Source organism: Saimiri boliviensis, chromosome 2 (genome assembly GCF_048565385.1).
Source record: "Saimiri boliviensis isolate mSaiBol1 chromosome 2, mSaiBol1.pri, whole genome shotgun sequence".
In the NCBI taxonomy this organism is placed as follows: Eukaryota; Metazoa; Chordata; class Mammalia; order Primates; family Cebidae; genus Saimiri; species Saimiri boliviensis.
Window position 1 is genome coordinate 191415678 of NC_133450.1, and position 16283 is coordinate 191431960.

Below are 16283 nucleotides of genomic sequence, written 5' to 3' on the forward strand. Positions count from 1 at the left end.
AAATGGCCTCAGGGGGCCGCATGCATTAGAGTATCCTAATATTTTTCTCACAGAATCTAGCAGATTAACTGAGATCATGTACATAAAAGGCTTTGCATGTGTCTGGCACAACGTAGGAGCTCGGCTCATGGAAGCGCCCCTCCCCTCCTCCTTTCCTGCCCACTGGGTTTTTTCCTTCTCTCCTTCCTCCCCCACCGACACACCCCGAGGACTGTCAACCCCAGATGGTTCTCCCCTTCTGCTGCACCCACCTACAGCCCTGTGGGGACCCAGGGGGAGGCCCACCTGACTCCCAGCTTGAGCTTTCACTCACACCAGAAGCTTCTTTCAAATCCCACCTTGGGGTGCTAGGAGCCAACGGGCTAGGCCCGTCACTGTCATAGCAGTGTGCTGGTCAGGCTGGAGAATCCTAGTTCTTTTTTTTTTTTTTCTTTGTTTTTTTCTATTTTTTGAGACAAAGTCTCACTCTGTCGCCCAGGCTGGAGTGCAATGGCGCGATCTTGGCTCACCGCAAACTCTGCCTCCGGGGTTCAAGAGATTCTCTTGCTCAGCCTCCCAAGTAGCTGGGATTACAGGCATGCACCACCACACCCAGCTAATTTTTGTATTTTTAGTAGAGACAGGGTTTCACCAAGTTGCCCAGGCTGATCTTGAACTCCTGACTTCAGGTGATCCACCTGCCTCGGCCTCTCAAAGTGCTGAGATGACAGGTATGAGCCACTGAGCTCTGGCCGATAATCCTGATTCTGACACCAATTCACTCCATGACCTTGGGCAAATCTCATCCCCTCTCCCGCTTTCTGTGTTCTATCCACATGACAGTAACACCCGCCCTGCCCACCTGTTAGGACGATCTGTGAGGGCCACGCAGGACCCCGAGGGCGGCAGAGCTTGTCCACCTGTCAGCCGTCCTCAGAAGGATGGTCCCCTTCCTGCCTAGGCCTTCTGAAGACACAGCAGAGCTTCTTCCTGTTTAAACCCCCAAATGAGGATCTGACAAAACTCCACACAGGTTTATTACCCCACAATCTCCTTATCTGGGAGTTTCGAGCGACAAGGGTCACTGGGGATTTTCCAAGAAGCCTCCAGAGGCTGAAAATCTGGGCTCCACTTCCTGCTCACTGTCCACTTTCTGGCACAGAGCTTTCGGGCCTGTCTTTGGACAGAGAAGGACACTGAAGCCCAGAGAGGGAGAATGCCTTGTTTAGGGTCCCACAGTCAGCCCGAGGCAGGACTGAAGCTTTGCAGCTCTGGTCCTGGGGCGGGCATCCAACCAGGGGCCCTGCAATCTGTTCTCAGCATGGACCCACAAATCAGCCCTCACTCTGCCTGCCTCAGGGACCCGGGGCCCAGAGTCAGTTCAGCCAACATCATCAGTGCCCACGCCGAGTCTGATGCCACGCTGGGCACTGAAAGGGAGACGCATGATGGACCCAGACAGGGTCAGTTATGGGGGAGCTCAGAGGATGGGGGAGGCCCCCATGTAACCAGCAAGCTCAATTCAGGGTCACCAGGGCTAAGGCCAGCGCTGCAAGTTGCAGCAGGGAGATGGAAATCCGGGGAGTCAGGGTGGGCCTCCGGGACGACACGGTTGAGCTGAGCCTTCAAGGCCAAGTAGAGCAAGCCCAGCAGAGGAGGGAAGGGGAGGCACCTGGGTGGAAGGTGCTGTGCTAGGCCACGCCTGGCTGGGCTGGGTCTAGGCAAATGCAGTCAGCAATGGGGCTGCGGCTGGGAGAGGGACTGTGGGGGCGGGGATGCTGACGAGATGGCACCTGAGACAGTGGGGAGGCATCAAAGTTTGTAACTGGGGGTGTGACATGGTCAGAGCCAAAATAGACTTAGCCCCTACAATTAGGAAGTTAGGACATTGAGCCTGGGAAACGATTTTCTTTCCTCAACTTGGGCTGTATCTAAGGGAGACATAAGTGGGTTTCACTTCAAGTCCAGCTCCAGTGGGCTGCAGGGGTTGCAGAATGCCATGAGGAGGAAGGGGAGAGTTCTGAGGCCTTGCGTGCTTGGACTCAGGAGGAAAAGGGTGTGACTGCCCTGGGGCAAGAGTCCCCAGATACCACTGAGGGCCTGCCTGCTCCTGAAGATGCTGGCAGCCCCGCACCCCACTTCTGAGCTCGGCCCCACACCCCACTTGTGAACTCGACCCCATGCCCCACTTATGAGCTCAGCCCCGCACCCCACTTCCAAGCTCAGCCCCACACCCCACTTCCGAGCTCAGCCCTGCACCCCACTTCCAAGCTTGGCCCCACAGCGGGAAGGCGATGGGAAGTTATTTTCCGATACTCTCTCAGCTGCTTGTTAACATGGAGAGAAATGCCTCTGCTCACCCTCCATCAGTTCCCCAGTAGGGTCTGCAACAGCTGGCAGGAGAGGCTGGCCAGGCACCTCCTCCCTGCCTCCCTCCCGCAGGAGCGCCACCTAAATTGTTTGTTCAGGCTGGGCCTGCAGGCCAGGGAAGTCAGGAGGCCAGATTGCCCTTCTCAAATTTCAAGTGCCAGCAGCCAGGGCTTTTGAGGATGAAAAGAGGGCAGGAAAGATGTCGGTGCCCCTGGGGGAAAAGCACTTCTGCCCACAAGGCTGGCAGTGAGGAAGGGTGACAGCATCACAGTTACATGTGTTTGCCTGCCGCGTCACTGCAGATCGTCTGAGCATGCTCAGAGTCACCTGGAGGGCTGGAAAACAACAATCCCAGGTGGTGGCTCACTCTTCAAACCCAGCACTTTAGGAGACCTAGGAGGGAGGATCGCTCAGGGCCAGGAGTTCCAGACTAGCCTGGGCAACACAGTGATTCTGTCTCTACAAAATCAAACTCACAAACTGCGATTGTTGGGCCCACCTAGAGTTTCTGATTCCGCAGAGCGGGTGGGAGCTGCGAGTCTGCACTTCCACCAAGTTCCCGGGTGACTAGGAAGCCGCCGGCCCAGGGGCCACTCTTTGAGAACCACTGCTCTACAGCCCAGCAAATGATTCACAACTGGGGCTCAGTTTACCCCTCACAACCACCTGGGGGCGGGGAGGATTATCTCCTCTTCATAAGTGTGGCTGGGGCGCTCTGTAGAGCAGCCATGTCAGTTCTCTGAGGTTATGTGGATTACTAAGCAGCAGGAACCCATCTAAACTTCAAGGGTTCCACCATGAGCACTCAACCACCCCCCAACTCGGTGGCCACTTGCAGCTCTGCTCCTTGGCTTCCTTTTTTTTTTTTTTTTTTTTTTTCTTTTTTCTTTCTTTCTTTTTTTTTGAGACTGAGTCTCGCTCTGTTGCCTAGGCTGGAATCCAATGGCACGATCTCGGCTCACTTTAACCTCCACCTCTTGGGTTCAGCAATTCTCCTGCCTCAGCCTCCCAAGTAGCTGGGATTACAGGTGCTCACCACAATGCCCAGCTTAATTTTTGTATTTTTAGTAGAGATGGGGTTTCACCATGTTGGTCAGGCTGACGTCATGATCCACCCACTTCAACTTCCTAAAGTGCTGGGATTATAGGCATAAGGCACCGCACGGCACCTTTGGCTTGCTTTCTTAGGTCTTCTCAATATATAAATTGCATGCTCTGAGGCCAGCACTCCATCCTCCTTCTCACGGTGCTCCACAGCCGAAACAAAATCCACCAATTGTGCCTGCTGTCCCATCACAGCTTCGCAGCCCAGTATGGGTGCTTTAGATATGGGCTTCAAAGTCAGAGAAACCTGGGTCGAAATCCAGACTCCCTCCCCTTCTCTAAGTCTTGGTACCATACCGCCAGGTTGCTATGAGATGGGCAAGGAGCTTAAGAACATGTAGCACACGGTAAAGTTCTCAATTAATGGCGGCAACCAGGGGGCCCAGGCTTGGACCAGGGAAGCATTTGAGTAGCTTTTCTAAACCTCTCTGTGCCTCAGTTTCCTAAGTTATAAGCTGGGGTCCATGATGGCACCCACCTTAAAAGGGAGTTGTTCACTCATCTAAATGCCTCAGAGCAGTGCTCGGCAGGAACCCAGCCAGGTGTTAGTCTCCTACATGTATGTTCCTGTTTTGTCAAATACGTTTCAGTCTGAATATACGCTCTTCATTGACACATGTAAATAAAAACATTAAAGAATAGAGTAGGCTACTGTGAAGTCGAAATGTAAAAATCTTGGCAGTGATGGTGATATGGTTTGTCTCCGTGTCCCCGCCCAAATCTCATCTTGAATTGTCATCCCCACGTGTGGAGGGAGGGACCTGGTGAGAGGTGATTGGATCATGGGGCAGTTTCTTCAAGGCTGTTCTCATGTTACTAAGGGAATTCTCGTGAGATCTGATGGTTTAAAAGTGGCAGTGTACCCTGCGCGATGTCTCTCTCTCCTGCGGCCCTGTGAAGAAGGTGCCTGATTCCCCTTCACCTTCTGCCATGATTGTAAGTTTCCTGAGGCCCCCCCAGCCATGAGAACTATGAGTCAATTAAACCTCTTTCCTTTATAAATGACCCAGTCTCAGGTATGTCTTTATAGCAGTATGAGAGTGGATTAATACAGATGGCTGCACAATGGGAATGTACTTCACACCACAGAATTGTATATTTAAAATTGGTTAAAATGGTAAACTTTGCTAGGTATATATATATATATCACCATCATAAAAAAAAATAAAGAAAAAAGGAATAACAGCACCTGGGCATCAGCACACAGCTTTCCTGCGCTCCCTGGCAGCTACATCTCTGCTTCCATGTTGGTTTCCTCGGAGCTCCTACTTCTTTCAGCCCTTCCCAACCCTTGACCTTAGAGTTGGTCCCTGGTGTGACTTCAAATCAGGGTGCGGGGTGAGGGTTGGCCCTCCTTGTCTGCGTCCCCTTTCACTCCTGGCTATTCAGGGCCATCTCTGCCAGGGCCCCAGCAGAGGGGCTCGGTGGGATGAGGAGGCCTTCCCATTTCCCCAGACGCCAGGAGCCTCCCTGCCTCAGGACATGCCTGGACGATATTTCCTCAGGTCCCTGGCAGAGTGGGGGCTCTTCCCACCAACCTCCCTCCTCCTGATGAAGGAAGGGGCCCCTTGAGGGACCAGGGCTCCCCAGTCAGCACCAACTCCCACTGGGCTTCAGCGGGGAGCCCTGCTCTGTGCAGGGAGGGCACATAGGTAGTCCAAGGCCAGTGACCCGGCTCCAGTAGGCTCTGCCCCCTTTTGCTGTGTGATGCTATAAAAGCCCCTTTCTGGGGTCCAGTGTCTCAACCCATTAAATGGGCATGAGCATCCCTGCCTGTCACCCTCTGGAGGCTGTAGAGGTACTCTGAGGGAGAATGGATGCAGAGGCCTGGTTTACTTATTATACGGTGCAATTGCATCGAGAGGCAGCAGCACAGTGGCTACTGACATGGGGGAAACCCACCTGCCAGGCTCAGACATCAACCCTACCACACACCAGCTGGGAGACACTGGGCCAGTTATCTACCTCTCTTGGCCCTAGGTTTCCTCATCTGTAGAATGGGGATGATAACAATAAATGAGTTAATATCTGTCAAGCATTTAGAACCCAGCCTGGCATAAGACAAACTCAAAGTAAGTATCTGTTAAATAACTAAACTCAAAATAATAAATAACGGTAATAACTTTTACTGAGTACTCACTGTGAGCCAGGCACTGTCCTAAGCTATTTATCTGTATTCATGGATTGAAATGAACATTTAATAAAAATAAATATGGGCTTCAAACAGGGCTTACAGATTAAACTAAAAACACAAAGTGTTCATGGTCCTTTCTTTTTCCTCAAAGCAGCAACATCTAAAGATCTAAACTTTCAGGGGAGGGGTGAGGGCTGTCACCTGTGCTGGGAGGCACCAGAAGCCTCGGAACTGAAGAAAGCAGAGAGAGCCTTGAGCCCCTTATCAATCTACGAGTGCTGATGTAGAATCTAAAGCTCTAATTCTTCCATTTTTAGCCAGACCCACTAACTCTCTCTCAAATGATCTTATTACATCTAGGGGCAAGCAACAAATATAATACCCTAGAATTCTGCCTTTCTTTCCCCAGCAACCCATGTGAAGAGTCTGAGGGTTTTGGCTCACACCAGTCTCGTGATGGGGAGCTCACCCCCGCTGGGGGAAGACGTGCTCAACTGGTGGACTTCCTCACTTCCACTGCCCTCTGCTCCCGGAGCCCTGCCAGCCACATCCATTGCCTCGGCCCCATGACAGCCTTCCAGAGGCCCACGGTCTCTTCACTCAGGTCCCCGGGATGGCTCCACTCGGAGTTGGGGCGTTTCCGCTGTGACTCGGTTTCCCATGTCCTCCCCATTTTGGTCGCCCATATGCTCCAAGCTGTCGCTGTCTTCCAGATCATACTCGAACCCTGCAGATGGGGGCTGAGAACCCCTCAGTAAAGCAGGTCCCCAGTAGGATCCCAGACCCCAAGAGATCATGGGGTACAGAAAGAGGAAATGGAGTCAGCGCACCAAAGACCGCCCACACAGGGCAGAACCAGGACAAATACCCATCCCAAAGAGTGCGCTGACACACACAGCACAGCCCTGTCCTCCTGCACCTGGAGACGGTACCAAATATTTTTCTTCCTTATCTGTGTTGCTCTAAGTAATAGTGGAAACTCGTTGGTGGAGGGACAAATTCCAAAGATGGTTAGGAAAGAAAGGTTATAATTGTGAGCTCCGGGGTCATTTGCCTTATCTAGGTTTTCTTGGACTCAGACCTTTGAAATGGAAACTGTTCCTCCAGAGAGCATTTTAGGCTGGGAATGATCGCAGACCTGAGGTCTTTTCTGCTAGAAAGGCCGGCAGCGCACCGGCCGCCCCCAAGATGCGAGGGGAAAACTGGAGCAGGCTCACTCCACCCACATTTTCCAAGTCCCCAGCCAGAGGCAGCCCCTGTGCTGGGCTCTGTGGATGGACGTATTTCCATGGCGTCTTTCCCCTGTGAATGGATGGAAAAATGGAGCAATCCTACTCGACTGGAACATTTGATCACAAACGTGGTGGCCTGTGAAAGGTGGCAGTAGCAAGGAAAAGACCAGGAGATTAGAGCAATGGGCTCCAAAGCTTTTTGTTTTTGTTTTTAAGTGCAGTGGCACCATCTCGGCTCACTGCAACCTCTGCCCCCCAGGTTCAAGTAATTCTCCTGTTTAAGCCTCCCGAGGAACTGGGATTACAGGTGTGTGCTGCCACACCCGGCTAATTTTTTTGTGTTTTTAGTAGAGATGGGGTTTCACCATGTTGGCCAGGCTGGACTCAAACTCCTGACCTCAGGTGATCTCCAAACTTTTTTGATCATTCATTCTCTCCACAAGAAAAAAAAACTGAGCTCGCACCTCATTATCTTATATTATATACAAGTAATCATCATCAAACCCTGAAGACAAAACATATACACAGAGTGAGATTCATCACTAACCAGAGTGACTGTAAATATATATTTCAAATAGTGTCCCCCAATGTAAACACAAACAAACTTGAGCTGATTTCTTGTCAGACTTATTAGCTTGTCACTGTTTTTGTCCTGGGTCTTGTGGCTGATGAAGTGACTGTACTGGAAAGCCCAGTGTTCATTCTCTTTTTTTCTGTTTTAAATTTATTTTTATTTAAAAAAATTTTTAGAGACAGAGTCTCTCTCTGTCGCCTAGGTGGGAGCGCAGTGGTGCCATCATAGCTCACTGTAGCCTCCAACTCCTCCTGCCTCAGCCTCCTGAGTAGCTGGGACCACAGGCATGTACCATCATGCCTGGCTAATTTTTAAACTTTTTCTTGAGACAGGGTTTTGCTATGTTGCCCAGGCTTGTATCCAACTCCTAGCCTCAAGCAATCCTCTCGTCTTGGCCTCCCAAAGTGATGGGATTACAGGCTGGCACCCAACCTCTTCTGTTTCTCCGTCTACACGTACTAGCATTATCAGCATAATAAGTAAGCACTCCTAATAAGTCACAAGTTTTCAGTAGGAATCTTTTAAAACCACATGTCCATTTTGTAAGCGTTAGTTTAGTTTAAAGTGGTGAATATAATCTGTAAATCCGATCTGGATTAACCTGGATTAATTCACCAGGTTAATTAATTGGGATAACCTGTCAAAAACAGACCAAAGAGTGAGGGAGTCCTCATCACCCTTTCTCAGAGTGTTGCCTCTTCTCTCTGGAGACTCCTGGACCACATGAGACATGAGGTGCCTGACACCCCAGCTGGCAAATGTAGGTAAAGCTGAATTCTCTTTTTTTAAGTTTGTTTAGATATGTTTTTCCTGCACCCCAATGTGCATCTTGCATAGATCACTTTGGAGGCAATTGGGATAGAAGAGGAAGAGAGTCAGGGATAATTTTTAAGCTCAAAGGATGGCAGAAATGATCTAGTATACGCTTCACTTTGCAGGCGACGAAACAAGAACCTGAGAAGGGATGTGACTTGTCCAAGGTCACCTGGCTGGTTAGTGGCAGATCCTGGAGAGAACGCAAATCTCTAGGTCTTGATGGCTGCTAAAAGTGGCCACTGTCCAGCTCTTTACCGGTCCTTATACTTTACTGTACCTTTCAGTCAGCTTCCCTCTGAAGCCTCAGTTTCCTCATCTGTAAAATGGAACTAATCAAACCAGCTCTCGGGCTGCTGTTTGAGTGTCAGTAAGGTCTTGCTGACATCTGTGGGCTGGAAAGAAACCCTTCCTTACACTCTGGAAGGTCCTACTTGAGTGGCTGAGATCTGAGACCACGAGAGCGTGAGGATTCTGCCTCTGCCTACCAGCCCCAGCAGTGGACCCTGCGGGATGCGGAGCACCTGCTGTCCGGCTCTGTGCTGGCCTGGGCCCGGCGTGGTGGCGGGCAGTTGTGGACGGGGTCCTAGGTCTCATGAAGCCCTGACCTGCAGTCCTGCTCCTATCTGTCACCCTCCCCATTTTCCAGGTCCTTCCTGCCTCCTCCAGGATGTCCTCATCTTGGATCCAACCTCTCTAAAGCTGAGCCCCCATTTGGGCTACTGGTAGATGTCAGTATCTTCTATGCAAGACCTTCAATAGCTTCTCGGCTGGGGATTCAAAGCTAAGGTATGGCCCAGGAGTATATCAAGAAGGGATGTGAGGCAAGTGGGGAGGGGGGCGTGGCAGGGACCAGGGCAGGAGGGAGGTGACCAGTCGGCAGGGCGCAGACACTCAGGGGGTACATTTTCAACAGAACTTAAAAACAAAACGTCCCCAAAGCCTGACATTTTATCATCATAACGTGCCTGCAATTCTAAACAACATCAGTGATAAAACACTCTTCCCTGACAGGGCACGCTGCACCTATCTCCCTGCCCTTGGCATCTACCAAATACACTCTTCCTCTTGTACTGAGCCAAACCCGACCCTATGTTCATCGCATCCCACGTAGGCCTAGTAAGGTCTCCCCTCTCCAGTCCTTGGCTTACATCATTTCCTTGGCCAGTAATGCCCTCTCCACAATTCTGTATGACCAGCTGCTACGAGGCTCAGCTTAGAGAAATGCTCTCTCTTCCAGGAAGTCTTCCTGTAAGCATTCCCATCCCTCTCATTGCGGGCCATGGCTCCCCTCACATCATGGTTTCATCTCCAAAGGAAAACTCAAGAAAGGAACCCACAACACAGAAAACCATGTAAGGAGAGTCACTTCCAAGCTGTGTGATCTCAGACAAGTCCCATAGCCCCTCTGAACCTCCGTTTCACCTCCTTAAAAGAAGCATCTCATCTCCAAATGCCCTCCTTTCTTTGACCTGCACCATCCCTTCTTTTGACCACACACTGAACCCTGTCATTAGGAGAAAATGCTTCACCTGCTTCCAAAGTCACTAATTCAAGCACCCCTCCTGACCACACCCTCCCACCTCCAGCATCCTGTCACCTGCCAGATGTGACCAGCCCTTTGCAGGCATCTCCGCTGATGGATCTGTAAAACTAGGGTTCAGCCCAAGGAGGGGGCCCTGGAAGCTACAACCAGAGATCCCTCTCCAGGATGACACAACTCATCAAGCAATGCCCAAATCCATCGCCATGGTCAGCAACAGCTTTGCTGAAAGGCCAGCTCCGGGGATAGGGTGGGGGCCATGTGATTTCCATGGGCATGCTATGGAAGCCCATTTCTTGTCCCCAGTAACCTGGGACATCGGTTCATTCCTATCAACACCCTAAAATCCTTCATCCCACTGACTTTTTTCACATCATCTGGCAAACCCCAGTACTGGGTGAATCAGGATATCTAAGCTCACCTGGGAGGAAAACGGTGGACAATAACCAGCCCAGGGCAGGAGGCCCCAGTCGGGTGAAGGCTGCTCCCATATTGCTTGTGTCCCCCAGCACAACTCCCTCTGCAAGTCAAGCCTTGAGAGGGCCACTGCCAGAAAAGCCTGAACCCATGGGCACCCACGTGGCCTTCTTCTTCTTGTACCCAATGCTAATCTATCACTAATCCCAGCCTCCTATCCCACCTTCAAATTCTCTCTCTCTCTTTTTTTTTTTTTTTTTTTTTTTTTTTTTTTTGTAGACATGAGATCTCACTATGTTGCCCAGGCTGGTCTGGAACTCCCAGCTTCAAGAAATCTTCATGCCTTGGTCTCCCAAAGTGCTAGGATTATAGGCATGAGCCACGGTACCTGGTTCCAAACATCTGTTAAACTTGGTCATTTAGTCTCAGCCACCAGCCGTCTTGCCCTCGATCTTTTTGAAGTAAGTAAATCTGAGCAGACCACTCACCAGCCATCGTTCTACTTCTCCAGCCTCAGCTCGCCGTGATGAGCTGCACACATCACAGTGCTTTCAATTCCTCAAAGGCCTGTTTCCTCCAGCCTCAGGGCCTTTGCAAGGCTGTTTCTCCCGTGAAGCGTGCCCCACTCCCCACCCTCGCCTGGTCACCCCCTACTCATCTTTCAGATCTCAGCTCAGCATCCTTTCCTCAGAAGAGCCTTCTGCAGTGACCCCGGGCTCAGCACATTCTCTCCTCCTCCAGGTTCTGTGGGACTCTATGATTACTGTCCATCTCTCATTTGGTCTGTGAGCCGTCAAAGATGCGCCTGTGTCTGTTTGCTTAATGGCTCTAATGCTGAGGCTTGTGCTTTACATACAGAAAGTAATCAATCGTGAACAAAGGTCCTAGTCAAAAAATTACATTGAAAGATAACTTTTTTGGCCGGGCGCGGTGGCTCAAGCCTGTAATCCCAGCACTTTGGGAGGCCGAGGCGGGTGGATCACGAAGTCGAGAGATCGAGACCATCCTGGTCAACATGGTGAAACCCCGTCTCTACTAAAAATACAAAAAACTAGCTGGGCATGGTGGCGCGTGCCTGTAATCCCAGCTACTCAGGAGGCTGAGGCAGGAGAATTGCCTGAGCCCGGGAGGCAGAGGTTGCGGTGAGCCGAGATTGCGCCATTGCACTCCAGCCTGGGTAACAAGGGCGAAACTCCGTCTCAAAAAAAAAAAAAAAAAAGAAAGATAATTTTTTAGGGAATGAATGAATGGGTCAGCCTGGGCGAGGCTCCAGGATTATGTGTGTGGGGCAGATATCGCTACAGCCTTTCTCCAGGGCAGGCCACACAGGCTGAGCCACTCCTGGAATGGTTTTAATGAGGATGAGTCTAGTGACCCAGCCAGCAAGCTCTCCAAGCTCCTTCCTGTTCATTATCTCCCCAGCCCTCCTCCACACTCCCTACCCTTATTACTCAGAGCACCAGGCTTTTAATGACCAGGCCACTGGAGCATTTCTGAGCTGGCATACCTTCACTCTGCAGTGTGGACATTCTGTTCTTCCCAAGGGCCAGGACCCAGGAGGCTTTTCTTTGTGGGGTTGGTTGAGGAAAAAGAAGTGAAATCTAATTAGACCAGGTTCAAAGCCCAGCTTTGCCTCTTGCTGGCTGTGTGACGTTGCAAATTTACTCAACCTCTCTGGGTTCCCGTCTCCTTATCTATAAAAAGTGGACAAGAGGCCGGGCACGGTGGCTCCTGCCTTTAATCCAAGCACTTTGGAGGCCACGGCAGGCGGATCACCTGACGTCAGGAGTTCAAGACCAGCTTGACCAACATGGTAAAACCCCGTCTTTAAAAAAAAAAAAAAAGTGGACAAGAATCTCTAGCTCCAATATGACGGTGAAGACTTAAGGAGTGAAATTGGGGGCCTGCCACATGTCACATGATTCCAAGAGAGTTTTTTACATTTTAACATCTCTGAAACTGGGATGCAACTTATAACCATAGTTTCTGCTGCTTTTTTATTTCTTAATGGATTATAAAATAAGGATACATCTCACAATAGACAAAGCCCTACCTTGAATGAAATAACGAAGTAGCTTAGATTCTTTCCTTCCCTTACAAAGAGGCTAGAATGCCTGTGAGATGGGATCAGAGACCAAGAACACGGCTCGTTAAGGGACAAGGGTCTTCTGAGGCCTAGCATTCACCCTGATCTCCCAAGCTTCATGGAATCTGAAGGCTCAGCCCTTCCCTGGCCTGGCACCCCTCTGGATCTGTCTCAGCTGTCCTAGTCTTGCTCAGAAGGTGGCCCAAACTTCCGCAGGACCCTCTCGTCTGCGTCTGACCCTCTGTTGCTTTTGATGCAGCAGGTTCCTCAGTTGGGCAGTTTGGTCCCAATGCTCCTGAGCTTGCAGCCACCTAAAACCCCCAGTTTATATCAAGAAAAGAGTCCCAGTTCCCACCTTCAGAAACCCCCAAAAACGTCTCCTCCAGTGTGACTCCATCAAGCCCTCCCTGGACTCTGCTTCCAACTCCTCTGGAAGGCCAGCAGTGGGGATGTCATCAATGACAAGCGTCATCATCACTTTTGGCCTCACCAAAGTCCTTACGCTGTGAGTGCTGCCTTCATTCCTGCAGCCTGGTGATGTCAGACTGGCCTGCTTATTTTATTATCTAAGTATCATTCTAACTCACATTGCATACATAAATGGCCCTCCAGCCGGGCGCGGTGGCTCAAGCCTGTAATCCCAGCACTTTGGGAGGCCGAGGCGGGTGGATCACGAGGTCAAGAGATCGAGACCATCCTGGTCAACATGGTGAAACCCCGTCTCTACTATAAATACAAAAAATTAGCTGGGCATGGTGGCACGTGCCTGTAATCCCAGCTACTCAGGAGGCTGAGGCAGGAGAATTGCCTGAACCCAGGAGGCGGAGGTTGCGGTGAGCCGAGATCGCGCCATTGCACTCCAGCCTGGGTAACAAGAGCGAAACTCCGTCTAAAAAAAAAAAAAAATAAAAATAAATGGCCCTCCATATCTGTGCGTCCTGCATCTGCAGATTCAACCAACCTCAGAAGGAAAATATTTGAAAAAATAAAGAAAAATAACAATACAATTAAAAAATACAAATAAAAAATATAGTAGAACTGGCTGGGAACAATGGCTCATACCTGTAATCCCAGCATTTTGGAAGGCTGAGGTGGGTGGATCACTTGAGGCCAGGAGTTCGAGACCAGCCTGGCCGACATAGTGAAACTCCATCTCTACTAAAAATGCAAAAAATTAGCCAGGCGTGATGGTGCATGCCTGTTTTCCAGCTACTCGGGAAGTTGAGGCACAAGAATCACTTGAACCTGGAGGCAGAGTTTGCAGTAAGCCGATACTTCCACTATACTTCCGCCTGGGTGACAGAGTGAGACTCTGTCTCAAAAAAAATATAGAGGATAACAACTAGTTACACAGCTTTTACATTGTGTTAGGCATTGCAAGTAATCTGTAGATAAAAGTATACAGGAGGGTGTGTGTAGGTTACTTGCAAATATGGCACGATTTTATATCAGGGATCTGAATACCCACAGATTTTTATATCCTTGGGTGTCCTGGAAGCTGCATATTTAGGAATGACTGTACACACATCACCAAAATCTTTACAGAAATAGCCGGGCGCGGTGGCTCAAGCCTGTAATCCCAGCACTTTGGGAGGCTGAGGCGGGTGGATCACGAGGTCAAGAGATCGAGACCATCCTGGTCAACATGGTGAAACCCCGTCTCTACTAAAAATACTAAAAATTAGCTGGGCGTGGTGGCGCGTGCCTGTAATCCCAGCTACTCAGGAGGCTGAGGCAGGAGAATTGCCTGAACCCAGGAGGCGGAGGTTGCGGTGAGCCGAGATCGCACCATTGCACTCCAGACTGGGCAACAAGAGCGAAACTCTGTCTCAAAAAAAAAAAAAAAAAAAAAAGAAAGAAATTAGCTATCGTGTATAATACTATTGTATGTTATTATGATTATTTTCAATAGAGGCAGCGTCTTACTATGTTGCCCAGGTTGTTGTCAAACTCCTGCCTTCCCGAAGTGCTGGGTTGCAGACGGGAGCCTCCACACACAGCCAAAACATTTTAAATGCAGAAAAGACCAAAGAAAACAAAATTCTCCCACCCTGTGATAATTAGCTTGATGTCTGTGTGAATATTTTGCTATGTCTACATGTTGAGGGGAAAAGATTCTTTTTTCATATTCAAACCCAAACAGGTTCATTCCACGCATACTACTCTCTCACTTACGGCGACATGGTGGCCCGCTCTCTACAGACTGGTTTCTTCATGGTGCCTCCACAGTGTCCCCGTCCTCTATCCCTACCCCTGGCAGGTCCCAGGCCTCTACAGAGATGTAGTGCGTTGGGTCTGAGGCTGTTCCTCCTCATACTCACAGTGGGGCTGTGATCTGTGATGGGGTCACGGCTACCTTCAGGGACCCCACCAACCAAAGTCGCACCCAGGCACAGAAATACTCCAGAGCTCTTGAACTGGGGGGCGTGAGGTTAATAGCGCCTGTCTGTCTCTGTCTGATTTGACTGCAGCCCTTTCAAAACCAACTGGAAGTTCTCCCAGCGCCAGATCCTGGCCTGGTATTTCCCTAACCTCTAGGGGTTCCAGAAATCACAATAAACAATGAACAGGTAGGTGCCTGGCATTTTGGAGTTCCTAAAGCACCTCCTTACTTTTATTCGATTTAGAGCTCTACAACAAGCCTATAAATTATGCAAAGCAGGCACTTATTATCCCCATTTTATAAATGAAGAAACCGAGGCTTGAAGAAGTGGAGTGACTGACCCAATATCTTCCCTTCTTTTTCTACCCTTCATAGTCTGGCTGTCTCCAAATCCCACCAGCAACCCAGCTCAGGCATCGGCTCCTCTAGGGAGCCTTCCCCAAGCCTCCACTTCCACCCCAGGCAGGGTTAGGTGCCCCTTCTGGAGGGCCCACAGCTCTGGAGCTTCCCTGTGATAACGGTAGCGCCCCTGCCAGGCTGTGGGCCCTCACGGCTGTGATGGGTCTAGCTTGTCTACATCGACACTTCCCAAGCATTAGAAAAACCTCAATAGATGGTTGCTGGGGTGAAGATCATTACAATTACTGAGGCAGGAAATATTCTTCCCCTTTTACAGATGAAGACACTGAGTCATAAAGAAGGGTCAAGACTTGCCTAAGGAGCATGTGAGCAGCGGGGCCAGGTCTTCCTTAGAGGCCTGGGCTCTTTTGCTCCACTGCGTCCATTGTTCTCTGCAATCTTAGACTTCAAACCATTGCTGGAGGCTCATTTCTGTCTTCCCAGGCAGATCTATCTGGTCCAGTCAGGTGTGCAAGGGAGGTTGTCAGGAGGGAGCTCTGTCTGCAGTGGGCTCAATTCCCCAGCCTGTGCCCACACCCTGGTGCAGCCTTAGGAACAGCCACAGGAGTTGCCCAGTTATCGAGCATGCCCTGGACCACACCCTGTGCAAGAACTTCCCTCGAACTTCTTACTTCTTCCTGTGGCTGGGGCCATTATGATGCCACTTTGCAGGTAGGGGAGGAAAGACCCTGGCCCAAGGCCAGTGTCTGAGATGGGGCTAGAAGCCAGGGCTGCATCCCTGGCAGCAGACAGCCCCAGGAGTTTGCTGGCACCAGAGCCAGAAATAAATGCACAGTCAGAGTACAGGAGACAACTCTCAGGGGGCCTGCAGTGTGGGCAAAGACCCAAACTCACCTCCCACCCAGGGCTGGCTGGAGGGCCAAGAGTCTTGGGCCCAGGGAACACATGCCTGTCCCGGTAGTCCCCTGCACTGACTGTGGGCAGGGTCATGCCTTTTGCCAGGCCCCTGCTAACTCCAGGCTCAAGGCCAGGCTGGAAGCAGCTGTCATATCAACCCTGCACAAATGCTCAGCTCCCGATTTCTTGTTTGAATGAGACTTCACATATCTGCTCCTGACTGGCTGACAGATGCTGAGCAAGGCCCCATCTCTCGTTGGGCCTCGCTTTACCTATCTGTGAAATGATGCCAGAAGTAGGGTGGCTGGGAGGTGGGTGGGGGGAACTAGGTTTGGGGATGGTATCTTCATGGAACCCATCAACTCTGACATTCCAGGGATTGACTATAGGC

At 50.5% G+C, this 16283-nt stretch overlaps 1 protein-coding gene across 4 annotated transcripts in view; it reads right to left on the reverse strand.

Moving 5' to 3' along the window:
• Positions 1 to 16283, reverse strand: part of CORO2A (coronin 2A) — a 72572-nt gene that overhangs the window by 47310 nt on the left and 8979 nt on the right. The window contains exon 1 of one of the 4 annotated variants that reach the window (XM_074395088.1): positions 842 to 2059. The exons of the other annotated variants lie outside the window; for them this stretch is intronic. The gene's annotated coding sequence lies outside the window, so the exon portion shown is untranslated. Of the gene's footprint in view, positions 1 to 841; positions 2060 to 16283 lie in introns of those variants that run through there. 4 annotated transcript variants of the gene reach the window in all.